Raw genomic sequence first — 15,199 nt, 5'->3', positions numbered from 1 at the left:
GAGCAGCAACCAGAACTAGAACTGGCATGCATATGGGATGCCAGTGCTGCAGGTGGAGGATTAACCTACTGTGCTACAGTGCCAGACCCACAATATTGATTCTTAACATACTTTGATAGATTCAAAATACATATTGTTTGCCCTAAGTAGGAAGCCAACACAAAAAAAGGAGAGAGAATCCTAAAAGGAAAACAAAGCAAAATAAAAAAAAAAAAAACATATTTGCAAAGAGAAAGAAAAGACCACTCTAGGAACAAATGAGAAAATTACCAACATATAGTTGGAAACCAACCATATCAATACTTGCATGAAATGTGAAATATTGAAGACTCTCATTTTTAAAAATGTCACAATCACATTTAAAAAGGAACACTCATTATATGCTGTCTGTATTTTACATTTAAAAACACACATGAATTAGAGATAAAATGATAAAGGAGCTAATTCTATGCACCAGAATCATAAATATGCATGAATAGAGAGAGTTCCAAAATTTCTGAATGCACAAGTTACAGAATTAAAGTGAGAAATAAATCCACAATTATAGTTTTACATTTCAACCCTTCTCTCTAAGTAACTGATAAAACAAATAGACAATCAGTAGGTATGTAGCAACTCTGAAAAATAATTTTAACTAAATTTGCCCAATGGGAATTTTTCTTTGCAGTGTTTTTGAGGAATAACAAAATAAGAGATATCCATTTCAAGTGTGCAGTTGGATGAGCTTGGCTGTTTGCATACTTGGGAATCTTGGCCACAATCAAGAGAGATAGTACCTGGTCACTGCCACTGTGACGACTGAAGAACACTTTTTCCAGTGTTCCAGCCCCCAGCCAACCAGAGACCTTCAGTAACCTGCAGTTACTACTGCACAGGTTCTTTGTATATAAGTGGGATTACTCTGGCATGTGTATGTCTCTATGTATGCAATTATAGGCATGTGGCTCTTTTTCATGTATTTTGATGTGTCCTCTACTATAAATTTGGTGCTCAGTTAGTTTTTATTGGAAAAATGGGGGCATCTTTATAATAGATATTCTTCCTTTGACATACCTCCCCTTATCTTTGATGACTTACTTGCTTTGGGTATGACAAGCTTCATATGTTTCTCTCAAATTTATTTTGATTTTATTGCTATAAAACAATTTGTAAACATCACACAATGAAAAGTGGACAGAAGATTTGAATGGGCACTTAATAGGTATCTGCTAATCCTTAAACAAATGCCAATTTAAACCACCATGGGAATACTACATACATCAGAATGGCTAAAATTTAAAAGATGGACAATAGTAACTGTGTGTAAAGATGGAAATCAATTAGAACATTGATATTGGGGTCGGCACCGTGGCTCACTTGGTTAATCCTCCACCTGCGGTGCTGGCATCCCATATGGGTACTGCGTTCTAGTCCCGGTTGCTCCTCTTCCAGTCCAGCTCTCTGCTGTGGCCCGGGAGGGCAGTGGAGAATGGCACAAGTGCTTGGGCCCCTGCACCTGCATCGGAGACAAGAAAGAAGCACCTGGCTCCTGGCTTCGGATGGGTGTAGCGCCATCCATAGCGGCCATTTGGGGAGTGAACTAATGGAAGGAAGACCTTTCTCTCTGTCTCTCTCTCTCTCTCTCATTGTATATAACTCTACCTGTCAAATAAATTAAAAAAAATTGTTATTTCTGCTTGGAATTCAAAATTGTATAATCGCTTTGGAAAATGTTTGGTAAGTTCTTGGATATAAGTATACACTAGGCATATAACGCACTAGATCCTCACATACAGAAATGAAAGCATATGCCAATGAAATAACTTCTATAGAAAAGGCCAGCAGGTAAATGAATAAACAGACCATGGCATATTAATACAGAGGAATATTATTCTGCAATTAAATGAATGGTAAAGTACCCAAAACAGCAGAAAAGAATTTCAAAAACACGATGATATTTGAAAGAGAGTGTGCACCATAGGACAAAATCTATTTGAAGCTCTGGTATCAGTAACAGTCATCCATGGAGATGGAAGTCAGACCAGTGTCATGTTGGGCAGTGGATGAATGTGATTGACTACCGGAGGGTGAAGGAATTTGGAGGGTGATGGGAATGTTTGCAATTTTAATAGGGTCATTGCTGAATCATTTATATATTAGTCACAAAGCAACCAAATGTGCATATGTAGTATGTGTATTTGTTTACATAGAAATAATGCCATGATGATGTTGATGGGAAACACTGAAAGACATAAACTAGAAATTGATTTCATGTTTGTTTATATGAAATAAATTGCTAAGGGAAGGTTTTTTTTGAGAAGAAGGATTGAGGAATGTACTATATTTATGAAGACTCAAGAGAAGGAACAAATTGAGTGTATTTTAATTTGTGTGATTACAGGCTAATCATTTGGAAGGAAACCTGTGAAGGTCAGCCCTAATTTCTCTTACTTCACAGGGAGCTGTGGAGCTGTGTCTCTGGGAGGAAAGTGTACCACATGCGAGATTAGAAGCATCCCCCTTGTTGGTATCTTCATTCCTTTCAATTAGGTGTAAAGGAATGACAGGGACACAGGAAATGAACAGCTCTCTGCAAGGCCAGTGCCTCTCACATCTAGCTATGTTTGAGACACCTTCTCTACCAGCAGAACCTGGCCTTGGGGCACAAGCAAGCCTGCATCCCTCTCAAGTTTTTTAATCTCCTGTCTTTTTCTACAACTCTACCTGAGTTCTCTCCTCTCTAAATGTACCCTGCTGGCAATGAGAGATCACCGTATTCAGTACTTGGCTCTTTCCTGCTCAGAATGCCCAGGGCAGAGTTGGGTTCTAACCAGAATTCCTGGTGAACATTGACTGATGAAATTTACTAGCTGGAAGTTGACTAAGGATCTCATAATTTGTTTCTATAAATGGATAAGCAGGATGTACTTCATTTGTCTGGATTATTTGTTGTATGCTAAACTTAAATTTATGGATTAACTTGCTATTGTTGTGTTGAGGAATATGTGTGAGCTGCATCATCTTTTGGTTACAAGACAAATGATTTTTACTTGTGAATAGTTCGGCAATATACTCATTCACTTGTCTTGACCCAGTTCAGGCCCTAATTTTGATTCAGAGATATCCATCACCTCCCTACCCCCACTACAAGGAGGCTGATCTTTCTAAATGAGAATTGCATCACGTTAGAAACATGAAGATTAATGCACATTATTCTTATGATCTGGAGCTTTGGAGCCATCTTCTATACCTATTGAACTTACTGTCCACATTTCCTTCCTAGGGAGACCCAAGAAATAAGACCCTAAAAGAGATGAGAGAGTCTTATTCCTGACTACCTTTGTGCTCTTTGTTTATATTTATCTAATTTTCTAATCACGAATCTGTAATTTTCTTGGAAATGACATAAAATGACCAGCCCCTTCAAACAAAACCTTAGTTACATTTGAGACCTCCTTGGAAGAGCTGCACCAGAAGAAAACCATTTTTATATCCTTTTAATATATACACACAATGAAGGACCATTTCTTTAGAAAATTATTCATGTGTAGCACTCAAATAGGCTAGTGGTTTCTTTTGATCACACACACACACACACAGCATCCCTTTTTACACTTATCAATGCATGGGATTAACTATTTTCATTAGGAAGAAAACTAATTACTTGTCTTCTAAGAAACTTCAAACCAAATCCAAACACCAGGATTGGTAGAATCAGATGAGATAAATTGATGTGATTGGAAATTTACCCCACAACCTATTTTACTTTGCCCAATAGACCTCAAGTCCTTTCTCTGTAGATTGAACCCATAGAGCTCTGCAATTCTTAATAACAAACTAGTTCTAACTAACTAACAAACTAATGAAATCCTTAGATTTTTCTGATCTTCTGCAGTTAACTTCCTCTAACTCCAGAGTCACTCCTTTCATGCAAGTTTTCAATCCCAATAGTATTAAGCTCATTTCTTTTCTGATTATTGGAAATAAGACAAATAGCCTTTCCACTTCTATCAAGTATCTATTTGGTTAGGAGCTTTGATGATTAATTTTACATGTTAGTTTGATTGGACAAGAGCAATTTTGAATGACAGCTCCTGGTCTGATAGAGACTCTAACTTGGATCTTGAAAAAAAATCCTGGATTCACTTATTTGCCAAACTAGAATCTGAAAGATTCAGATGATCCGATGTTATCCAACACCAAAGGCCCAGCTTATGATCCCTCTGTGCCCTGTGTGAGGCCTGCATGATAGCGTAGATAAAAGACACTCAGGGAATTGAGGGCAGCTACCCAGGGAAGAGGAGTGCCTATTGGTGGCATCCTTTTCTCTTCAATCTTCTATTTCAGATAACTTAATCTTTCTTTCAGTGCAGGGTAATTGAAAATGTTGCCCTAAGGAGGAGTTGATCCACACACACACACACACACACACACACAAACACAGAAATTCTTATCCAGAGATGATAGAAGTGATTACTATTTGACATCATTTTATGAACATTATAGTATCAGTGTCCCATATGTCCTCACTGAGGTGTTTTCTTTTCTATTAATATAGTCTCTCCCCATATCATGGCAAAACTACAAATGAAATTCTGGATCTTTAAACCAATGCTTAACTAGACCAATCCTTATTCAATATTCACCATTTGGGTTAAAGATATTTCCAAAATATACTAGACCAATGGGGCTTTTGCTGAGTGCTTTAGACATTGGACAGCACCCACTGTGTTGTTCAGTGGTGACTGAGGGAGACGGAGACTCAACACAAAATCTTCATTAACCACTGTGGCTTTTGATTTCCTATCATGTTTAACTTTCATGTTCTTTTGTTACCATTAGCTGATGGATTTGCCTGCTCATAATTTTCACTTTCCAGTCAACTTTTTTTGTTTTTGTTTTTATTCTTCCAGGAATCTGGAGATAAATAAACATCATTTTAAGCTTATGTGTTGATTAATGAAACAGACCTCCTGGCAGGAATGCATAGGACCTTCTGGTGGAATGAAGAGGAGGTGGACATATGTTCACATCTGCTAGAAATCAGTTGAGTTTCCTTTCCCTGACATTTTTTGGGTAAGTCACTTCTAAAGCCTGAATAGCTGTGACTCTCAAAGTTGCAGTGTATACCTGATGCCAAGAAGAGGTGAGATAGCTGGGATGTCAATGGAGACACTGCCCGTGCTTCCAGTGGTGGAGATGAGGGTCATTCACACTGGGAATGGTGTTCATCATTTGTTAAGTTTGATGCAGTGTCATAGGGTTGAGAGACAAGAAGTTGTTTTCTTGGGAAAAAGCTATTCTTCAAGGATTTGCAAAGAATAAGCATTTCGTTAATGAGATGGAAACCTGTGCATATGGCCCTCACAGAAGCTGAGTCATTTTATAACTTGGAAAGATTGCATTGTGATGCTTATCAAGTCCTTGCTGAAGGTCAATATACTTGGGAACTCTTGGCCTTTGAAGGCCTTCCTGCCTTCACACTGGCACTTATTATCTGGGGGATCCTCTGGTCATACAAACACTGTAGGTTCTAGTTACTCCTGAGAAGTCACCTGAAACAACAGATACTCACTAGGGAATAAGGGAAGGAAGGAAGGAAGGGCAGAAGGAAACAAGGAAGGAAAGAAAGAAGCAGTAATCAAGCAATTGCTTACGGTCTAACATTCAATGCTTATGGTCTACTAATCATTTCACATGCTTGTCTGCATATTTTCCAGTACAATTATCCCTCTCAATAATCTTTTTTAGAAAGAACTGTGCCCTTTTAGCAAAGTAAATTGAAATACAAACAATAACCTATATATTCAGAGAGGTTCACTAATTTACCAAATGGTATAGACCTAATAAATGTGAAGTGAGTTGTATACAACATTCTTGCTTTCCTGTTAGTTGTATCCGTGTAGCCTTAATTTTCCACCTCTCATATCTGATCAATACATCATACCTGGAAGACTGTGTGGTAACAGATGTAGCAGTCTAGATTGGAGCTAAAATCCTCATTACCTGAGTCTGTATTGTGTTTTCTGCTCATTTTGAATGGAACTCAGCAACAGTGACATTTCATTTTTTCTGCAAGACACATTTTTATGTAATCTTTATCTGAGGGCATGATATAAAATAAATGGGTGATGTGAGATTGGTGGAACTTTTCATTATTTCAGTTTTCTCTACTGACCCAAGGTATGCCATTATCTGATTCAGTTGTAGATTTCTAAGTCATACTCTTTCTTCTTTAGTAAAATTTGACAAACACTGGATTATGAGGTTATCCATCTCTGATGTCCATTACAAGGAGACATCCTCTTGTGTCTCCTGTGACAGTCACAAACATCACTTCCCATTGATGTATTGCATGTTTGCTATGCAAACAATGAATGACACATATGAATGACACATTTCCCACTTTCCTTTCAATAAAATTAGACTTTGGGAAGCATCAACCTGAAGGATCCCCTTTAATTTTTGGAATCACCATTATGTAATGAAATTTTCGTAATGGCTAAAAGGCATAATCAATGCATGTCAAATATTAACATTGACAGCTCATTATCATTATCTTTGCTTTCACCATTGAACAGGATTGCTGTCTCCTGATGATTTTATTGTGCTAATTCCAGTGAATGTTTTTAAGTTAATCTCTCTTGTAGTGTTTTCAGGGCAGAACTTCCTCCTAGGTTTTCTCTCGCTTCTTGCAGTCTCTTCTATTGGTTCCCAGTGTGGCTTCCAGGCTGCTATATAATGTTTTTCAGTGTTCTTCCCATTAGACCGTTCTAATACATTGTCCATAGAAATTCTCACCTGGTTCCCAGGTTTCAGTTATAGTGTCCATCTGATAAAATCCAAATGGACTTTCAGAGGTATCAGTGGATAGCTACACTTCTACACTTGGTATAGTCATCTAAACTTGTCAATCACCTCCAAAACCATTGTCTCATATTTTCTTTATCATATTTTCTTTATCTTAAATTGGTTTAAGAAACCAGTTACTATTGGTCTGCCCCATGGCTCAATAGGCTAATACTCTGCCTGTGGCGCCAGCACACCAGGTTCTAGTTCTGGTTGGAGTGTCAGATTCTGTCCCGGTTGCCCCTCTTCCAGTCCAGCTCTCTGCTGTGGCCTAGGAAGGCAGTGGAGGATGGCCCAAGTCCTTGGGCCCTGCACCCGCATAGGAGACCAGGAGAAGCACCTGGCTCCTGGCTTCGGATCAGTGCGGTGCACCGGCTGCAGCAGCCATTGGAGGGGTGAACCAACGGAAAAAGGAAGACTTCTCTCTCTCTCTCTCTCTCTCACTGTCCACTCTGCCTGTCAAAAATAAAAAAATAAGAAAAAAGAAGTAGAAGAAACCAGTTGCTAAATCCTAGGTAGGAAAGTTCCATCTTTCCCTCTAAGGTTGTCTTAATTTATTCTGCTGAAATTAACTGGTAATACACTAATATGGGAGAAAACATAAAAAGTTATTAATGGGTATAAGCATGGGGGCCATATACAATGTAAGAGATTCAAAGAAAGAGCTGGATAATTAAAGTTGAAGTGGTATTTTGACATATAGAAAGAAATATGGACTTGAGGCTCCTGGGGAGAACTGGCACCAGGTTATGGAGGGTAAGGGGAAGAAATACACTGTGAACTTATATTGTCTTATTGTGCAGATAATTGTCAATGAAAAATACGTGACATCTTTCTTAAATTCAGCAAGAAACGTAAGTGAGCCTCAGAGAAAACCTGTGTGCATCCACTGGTTTTTTTCACTCATATAGATTGGTTATTTTACTCTTGGAGAAACATGCTCATTTCACTTGTAAAAGGACAACTTTTCAGGACTTGAATTTCCTGCCACTCTGAATAGCCATCTCAAAAAACGATACAAAGCTATATTTTAAGGTGAGATATTTTATTCTACCATAGTAGAAATCTAGGAATCATGTTTGACTTTCTTCCCTCTTAATCCTTTCTCTTAGAGGCCCTGTGGCTCTATCTCCTAAATATGTTTACAACCCACTCCCTTTGAAGTCTCAAAGTCTACTGCATGTAATACTTCAAAACCATTTGAACAGGGTCCACTTACCATCTTCAAATTGCTATCCTCCGGGCCATCTTGGCAGATTACTTTGTATGCAAATAAGCTGTATAACACTCCAGATAACCACTTTCATAGGCCATCATTGCCAGTAAAATGTAAGACAAATCTAGTATATGTGATAATATCCATGTTCCTAGAGATCACCTTGAGCCATATTATTTCCCTCTAGTTCGAAAGATGTTTCAAATCAGAATAGTGACTTTTTCTTTGTATTCCTGATACTTAACAAAGTATCCGGCATATGACAGATATTCAATAATATTAATTGAATTGAATTAAATGATGTAGATGAATAAATGAATCTGGTTTAATCTATAGCCAAAGGTGTGTTAGAGATCAGAGAATGCAGCCTAACAATAAATCCTCAATAACACTGTAATTCATCTTGTGACCTGGAGATTAAAGAATTTCATGACTTTCATCATTTTTTAATTTCTTCCCTCTGGTCAGAGGATGCAAGATAAATTTGTTTGTGACATTGGCAGAGTGGTAGAGAATTGCATTGCATCAGATTTGAAGCGGGGAGGGTAATAAAGCCTACTTTAAAGTACGTAAGAGTCTAAAACTATCACTACAAGATTCAGAAGCAAGAACAAGAGAATTTGCTCAAGGACAAATTTAGTTTATTCCAAAGGGAAGGAGGAAGAAGGTGTACAGTGGGTAAGACACCATTTGGGATGCCCACACCCCATATTGAAGGGCCTGGGTTTGAGTCCTAGCTCTACCTCTGATCCAGCTTCCTGATAATGCTCACTCTGGGGGGCATTGGGTGATGGTTCAAATAGTCGGGTTCCTATCAGGAGGCCTAGGTTGATTTCCTGGCTTCTGACCTGGTGTAGTCCCAGCTATATGGGTATTGGTAGAGGGTACCAACAGCTGGAAAATCTCTCTCTCTTCCCCCTTTTAAATAAAATGAAAAATAAAAGGGAAGAAGAAGACAGGCAGTTTCCATAAAGATACTGAAGTTGACCTGTTTGTCAGAAGTGTGTATGAGTGGCCCTGCTTGCTCCTGGATGACAGACTGTGTCAGACCTATCATCCCCTCAGGGCTATTGCTGGCCCCGCACGAACACTGCCGCCTTGTCACATTCCAGTGCTGCACTGCCACCCTGTTAGCCACCTCCAGCCTCACTGCGGTGGTCGTTTCAACAAGCTTGTACCCGTATTTGGCTTTCTGAAGAAGCCTTTTGGAATGGCTTCTTCAAAAACTGAGTAAAAAAGATTTCTGAATCTAATTTTTTCAACTCATGGTCTCCATATCTTACTTAAGCAGGTCTGGCCATTGAATGTAGCTAGGCTACTTTCTGCATGATGTCTGAGGTGAAAGGGGTAGAAGATTATATACATTTATTTTGAAAATGCAGGATTCTGTGTTGATGATTTCTGGTCATGTTATAAATTTTCCTTCTCCTAACAGAGCACAAGGTCACCTGATAGATACATTCCTCAGGTTATAGCCAATCAACAAAGGAATAAGACACTCGAACTTAATTATGGTTAAGCTTTGTAAAAATGCCTTTATTTCTTTTACTTCTGATCCTTCCAGACAAAAGGTCTGAGTGTGAATAGGATATGAACAAGAAAAAAGGTAGAGTTATGCGACTGGAATAGGGCACACAAACTTTGTGGGAGAGGAATGCAATAACCTTTCTATCGAAAAAACCATTCTTTCTCCAGTGTATGTTCTTGGCAACTTTGTCAAAAATCAGTTGGTTATATGTACGTGGATTAATTCTGTTCTACTGATTTATATGCCAGTTTTAACATCAATCTCATGTTTTTTAAATTACTGTAACTTTGTAGTATGTTTTAAAATCAATATTGCAACATCTCCAGTTTGTTTTTTTTTTTCGGTGTTTGTTCGTTTGTTTGTTTGTAATTTATATGCATTTAGGATTTTTTCTAACTCTGTAAAGGATGCCCTTGGTATTTTGATAAGGATTGCATTGAATATGTAGTTTGTTTTAGGTAGAATAGACATTTTAATGATACCAATTCCTCTAATCCGCAAACAAGAGATATCTTTCTATTTTTCTGTGTTTCTGATCATTTATTTCATCAATGTTTTATAATTTTAATTGCAGATATTTTTCACGCCTTTGTTTCAATTTTTTCCTATATATTTGATTTTTTGTAGCTATTGTGAATGGATTTTCTTTTTTTAAAAATGATTTATTTATTTATTTGAAAGTCAGAGTTACACAAAGAGAAAAGGAGAGGCAGAGAGGGGGGAGAGGTCTTCCATCTGCTGGTTCATTCCCCAATTTGCTGAAATGGTCAGAGCTGTGCTGATCCAAAGCCAGAAGCCAGGAGCCACATGGGTGGTGGGTCTGAAGGGCTTGGGCCACCTTCTGCTTTCCCAGGTCATAGCAGAGAGCTGCATCAGAAGTGGAGCAGCTGAAATTTGAACCAGTGCCCTTATGTGATGCCGGCACCGCAGGCGGCAGCTTTACCAGCTACGGCACAGCGCCGGCCCTGGATTTTCTTTTCTGGTTTCTATTCCAGCAGGTCATTATTGGTGTATAAAAATGCTACATTTTTGTATGTTGATTTGTATCCCACGACTTTACTAAATTTGTTTATCATCCTAACAGGCTTTTGGTGGAATTTTTAAGTTTTTCTATATGACATCAAGTCTTCTGCTAACATGGGTATTTTGAGTTCATCCTTCCCAATTTCAACGCCTTTTATTTCTTTATGCCCATGCGGCTATTGTTCATACTTCCAACACTATATTGAATAGGAGTGGTAAAGTGGACATCCTTGTATTGTTCCAGATCTGAGGGGAAACGTTTTCAGCTTTTCCTCATTCAGCATGATATTGGCTGCATGTTTGTATACATAGCCTGTATCACTTTGTGTTATGCTCCTTCTAGAATTTGTGAAGTGATTTTTTTACTGAAGGGAATTTGAACATTATCAAATGCTTTCTCTGTGTTTGTTGAGATGATGATATTGCTACTGTGCTTCATTCTTTTGATGTGATGTATGATGTGTATTGATTTTTGAATGTGTAACCTGGGATGCGTCACACTTGATCCTGATGTACATATTTTGATGTAGTGTTAGATTCTGTTTGCTAGTTTTGGGGAATTTTTGCATCTAAGTTCATTAGGATATTGGACTGTAGTTTTGTTTTTGTGTTATGCCTTTGGCTTTGGTCAGAGTAATGCTGGTCTTGTAAAGTGAATTTGACAGAGTCCCATTGTTTTCAGTAGTTTGTAATAGTTTGAATATTGTTGGAGTTAGCTCCTCTTTAAATATTTTGTAGAATTCAGTAGGAAAACCTATCAGGTCCTGGACTTCTCTTTGATGGGAGACTTTTAGTGGTGCTGGAAAACATGGATGTATAGATGTAGGAAAATAAAATTAGATTCCAATGCCTCACCATATACAAAATCAACTCTAGATAGTTCATAGATCTAAATTTAAGACCTTAAACTATTAATTCACTAGAAGAAAAAATAGGGGAAATACTTCAAAACATTGGTGTAGATGACAAGACAAGAAAACAAAAGCAAGACCAAACTCAGAAGCTCTGCACAGTAAAGGAAACGCGAGTGACGGAACACCAAACCTAATGGTAGAAAATATTTTCAAGCTACTTATTCAACAAAATATTAATATCTAGAATTTATCAGCAATTCAAAACACTCAATGACATTATCAGAGCAGCAAAACCAATCCAGTTAAGAAGTGGGCAAAGGACCTGAATAGAATACTTTAAAAAAAGAAATAGAAATAACCAACAATTATATGAAAAATGCTCAATATATCTATCCATCAAGAAAAGGAAAATCAAAATCAAAACAGACATTTTGACAGGGGTAAGGTGTTTGTTGTTGTTATAATTCAACTCCAACATATCCTCTCCACAGAGAGCAATAAATGCTGGTGAGGATAGAGAGAAAGTGTGAACTCTTGTACTGTTGGTGGGAATGTAAATAAGGGCAACCACTTGCAGAAAATGGTATGATTTCTTACAAATTCCATTGCTGGGTATATACACAGAAGACACGAATTCATTGTATCCAAGAGATACCTGCACCACAGTATTTATATTAACATTGTTCTCAATTACCAAAATACAGAATCAATGCCCATCATCAGATGAATGAGTGAAGAAATGCACACACACAAACATGTGCACACAAACACACACTGAAGTGTGCTATTCAGTTATAACAAAAAATGAAATTCTGTTATCCACAGCAAAATGGGTGTAACTGGGGGACATCATGTTGAATAAAATAAGCCAGACATAGAAAGACAAATACCGCATGTTATCCCTTATAGGTTGGAGTTAAAATGACCAAAAAAACCTACAATTTAAACACAGAACGTTGATGACTAGAGTCTGGTATGGCTGGGAAGGGTAAAATGAGTTTAATTGAGAATTATAGGCGAACTGGCTGTGCATAAGATATTGTGACAAAGCTACTAATAGAACAAATAGAATGAGAGAAATCTGAGAGCTCTTTGTCTTATACCTCACAATGCTTGTTTTGCAAATTTACAATTATAATAAAATAAAGTATTTTAAAAAGAACAGAAAACGGAAAGTAACAGCCCTGATTCATTGAGAGAGGAGAATACCTTAGGAAAATTGAAAAGAGAATACTCAGAAAGCTGAAGAAAAGAGCGGCATTAATAATCTGTCTTTCAGAATCTCTGCTAGATCTCTCTTTGGTGCTACTCTCCCAATTGATTCAAGTGCCTTCAGTTTTCCTGACTGTTGGGTCTGGCATGCTCTTTCAGGTGAAGTCTCCCAGGAAGTCTCCCAAGGCATGTCCCAGCTCCTTCACATTTCACTGAGCAAATACTGTCAGCTGTTCCATGGAGAGGAGAAATGCCATCTGAGTGGTGGCGCCAACACGCTTCAGGCTGTGTATGTTTACCATTGAACTCAAAGCCAGTGGTCTACCCACTGGTAGCAATGATGGAGTCACTGTGCTCCTGTCCCATAAAAGTGGTCCTTGGCAGATCCCAACAATTATAAACACTTTCTTCCAGAGTATCAAGCTGGCCCTTGAAATCCTACTTCCTGCATGAAAGCCAGGAATATATTGCCTCCTTCCTAATTACAAGGTGAATGCCCCTTTGAGGTGGTGGTAAGTGACCTGAAATTGCTTATAAAAATCAGTATTAAATTATGTAAACTTTAGATGACTCCAGAGATCTCTGCACAGTGAGAATTCCTTTGATTAAGTGGAGTTTCTTGGAGGAATAACTGAGTCATTATTTTTTCACAATCTGTACCAAAAAATGCAAAGGTTTTCCTGTAAAGGCAATCATCTGTTAGAAAAATCAGCATTGGGTTTGTCCTTGAGTCTAGGTGATGTGATCAATTGCAACCAATTTGAACTTGGGAGGTACTCAGATCAATCACAATTCACTGACCAGGATTTTTAAAGATGATAGAACTGCCCTAGACTTTCACCTTTTCAGACCAAAGCAGAATCTGTGCAATAACAGATACTTCCTAGATTAATACCTCAGGCCAAGTATAAATGTCAATATAGAATCTGAAGGAGAATGCAAGCTGATTGTTAAAAATAGATCTGAGTGGTTTATGGGATTTGTTCAGTTAAGCACTGGATCCTGGGGACGGGAAGGCGAGGGCCATGTTTAGGTTAATATTTCAGGCTGATTTCATCTTGCTGATGGGAGTCCTATTCAGAGAAGTCTTAATTAAATGCTCTATGAGACAAATTAAAAGGAGTTAGTCCTAGTGCCTTTCAGTCAGATTAATCAGAGTGGCTGAAATAGTGATGAACACATGAAAAAATTAGGCAGAAGTTAGGATGCTCCAGAAATGAAGGAGGGAGACAGATGCTGCTGAGAGATACTGTTGTGTGGTTCTTTGTCTTCAGTGTGGTAGTATATATAGTCTTTGAATATAGCCTCCATGTGTCTCCTGAGAGTTCTCTTCTCTTGGTTAATTCTACCATTCTTTCTGTAATTCTTCATGAGAAATGATTTTCAGTCCATTCTCTGTCTTGCTTTCTTTGTTGGATTAAGTTCCAGTTTGTCAATACCTCACATATAACATGACATTCAGAAATAATGGTGAGTTTTCAAGTAAAATAATGTAGACCTAGATAAGTATAGCAATATATTGCTAGTGAAAAGAATAGACACAGTAAATTTTTCTTTAAGCACATAAAAATGTCATGCAACTTAAAAAACAATAATGCCTCTACCCCCAATCCTCTTTCCATCTATCCATCCTGGGTAGGGTAGTGCTCCTCATCCACTCTAACCAACCCAACATGATTCTTGTTTACCTGGATTTTCAATATGTTATTTTATTTAGAAATAAAGAGGCTTTGAAAAAGTAACTAGTTAAATTCAGGCTAAACTGGATTAAAGTGGCTTGAAATCCAATAACTGGTACCCATAGAAGAAAGCAAAGTGAAGACATGTAAACACAGGGAGAATGGAGTACTTTGACTCAGAGTAAAATGTCATCCTGTTCACATTTCATTTTGGATTTCTAGCTTCCAGAACTGTGAGAGAATAAATTTGCTAGTTTTAAATCACCATTTTATGGTAAATTTTGTAGCAGTCCTGGAAAACAAATGCACTATTTATCTCCATTAGTGTTCTATGACTGCAGTAGCAAGTTACCAGCAACTCATGGCACAAAACAACACATATTTATCCTGTGACAGCTTTGGAAGTCAGAAGCCCCAACAAGTGGTCAGGGCTGTACCTCTTTGTCTCTTCCATCGGAAACTGCAAACAGGGATGTTCCACTCCTTAATGCATTGGTCCAACCTCTGCTCTGCCTTCATGCTTGCTTTTCTGATTTTGCCTTCCTCTTCTACTGACCTTTATGATTATATTTTGTTCACTCAAATAGTCCGGGATAAACTTTCCATGTCAGTTTTCTCCTCACATTTACATGTCCTCATTGGCTACATCAGGTAACCTGGAGACTAAAACATGGCCATCTCTTGGAGACAATATATATCCGTAGACATAATATACCTCTATCCATACATCTGCCTAACCAGCTATTTCTATACATGGGAGTCGGAATAAAAATAAGAAGAAATAGCCCCTGGAGGTTAAAGTGGTTATTCTTGTAAGATAGATAGTACGTTGTGTTTATTTTCTAACAAATACATACGA

Source organism: Oryctolagus cuniculus, chromosome 2 (genome assembly GCF_051225735.1).
Source record: "Oryctolagus cuniculus isolate XC-2025 breed Fujian yellow rabbit chromosome 2, ASM5122573v1, whole genome shotgun sequence".
Lineage (NCBI taxonomy): Eukaryota > Metazoa > Chordata > Mammalia > Lagomorpha > Leporidae > Oryctolagus > Oryctolagus cuniculus.
The sequence above is the reverse complement of the archived record's forward strand: the minus strand, read 5'-3'. Positions refer to the sequence as shown.